Source organism: Octodon degus, unplaced genomic scaffold, assembly GCF_000260255.1.
Source record: "Octodon degus isolate 3935 unplaced genomic scaffold, OctDeg1.0 scaffold00019, whole genome shotgun sequence".
NCBI lineage: Eukaryota > Metazoa > Chordata > Mammalia > Rodentia > Octodontidae > Octodon > Octodon degus.
Genome location: NW_004524595.1, coordinates 13,082,001 through 13,083,510, shown reverse-complemented (window position 1 = coordinate 13,083,510; position 1,510 = coordinate 13,082,001). Strand labels below are relative to the sequence as shown.

General features: G+C 41.1%; 1 protein-coding gene across 1 annotated transcript in view; it reads right to left on the bottom strand.

The window, feature by feature from the left end:
• Wdr35 (WD repeat domain 35) overlaps positions 1–1,510 on the bottom strand; it is an 82,320-nt gene that overhangs the window by 18,663 nt on the left and 62,147 nt on the right. The window lies entirely within an intron of this gene.

Sequence of the window (1,510 nt, the reverse complement as noted above, 5' to 3'; positions counted from 1 at the left end):
AAAAAAAAAAAAAAAAAAAGTACTTCAAGCTTTACTACTACACACTACTCTAAGAGTTACTGGTGCCTTTACTAAGCAGCTTAAAACCCATTTGGAAGACTGTGAACTCACAGCAAAGTTGATAATGCAGCCACAAGCAAACTTGAAACAGAACAGACTCCTTGCTCGCTCCTTACAAATCCCTGCGTCTGCACGTTATACCATGAAAACAATGACAATCTTGTCTATTCTTATATGGACAAAATACACTGTTACTAACTGCCAAACAAGACCTCATTCCGTGCATGACCATGTCCTAAAAGAACACACTATTCTGCAGGTTTTTGTTTTACAGAGCTGGGGACTGAACTCAAGAGTCTTGTGCTTGCCAGGGAAGCGCTTACTCTACTGAGCTATCTCCCCATCCCCTATTCTGCAGTTTTACAGACCCAGTAACTTCTGTTCTGAAGCATGTGTTCTTACAGCAGCCACTAGAGGAATGCTCAGCAGAAAAACAGAACAAGTGGGACCACAGTGGGCAGTCTTCACGGGCAAAAAGAACAGAACAACATGGTTTACAAAGAAATCTACAGTGGGGAGGTTGTAAAAAAAAATTATCAAGCTATAAATCTAACAAAATTTAAACTCTATTGCCAAATCAGAAAATAAACTCTAATAAAGAAAATAATATGTTTTAAAATTAAGGACTATTCTGTCGGAACTATGTAAGAAAACACTTTCCACCAACGGACTGCCCACACGAGATGTCAGCCATCACCCAGCACAGGGAGTGGGGGCGAGGACAACGGATGAGCTACATTCCAACCTGACCCTGCTCCCACACTGAGGTTAGCCTGTGTGTGGGCCCGTCCAACTTGCTCCCTTCCTTGCCTTGTGGCAAGGGTCGGATTTCCCTGCGAGCCTCGAAAGAGGCCCATATATGCAGGTCAAGCGCAGCAACACGCATGTCTTTCTATGAACCATTCCTCAAAGTCTAAGAATTGCAGAAAGCCTGTGATTCTTTGAAGTTTTAATAGCTTTTGAGCACTTCACATCAGGCTATTTCCTAAGCTTCCCAAAGTTCCTAGGTAGGGCTCAAGTGAGAAAATGTAAAAATAATTTAGGTAATTAAAGTGGCAAGCAGTTTTCCATCAAACAATTACTACAGAACACTTTCTGGCTGCTCAAGAACTTAAGCAAGGCATTCCTTCCCAAGGAGGCTGAAGTACAATAGAAAATTCCAAGTCGAAAAGCCCAGTCATTAACTAGAACATGGTTTCAGAGATTTATCTTCTTGATTAGACTGCTACTCAAATTATTTTGTATTTTCTAAACATAAGAGCTAACAGCTGGTCAAGAATAGCTGATGGAATGACAGAAAAATCCAGAGCATAAAAATTAACTAATGTGAACCAAAAATTAAAAAATGAAAATGAGCAGGTATAGTGGTGCATGTCTATAATCTCAGTACTTGGGAAGCTGAGGCAGGAGGATGCCATGAGTTTGAGGCCAGCATGGGCTACAAAGTGAG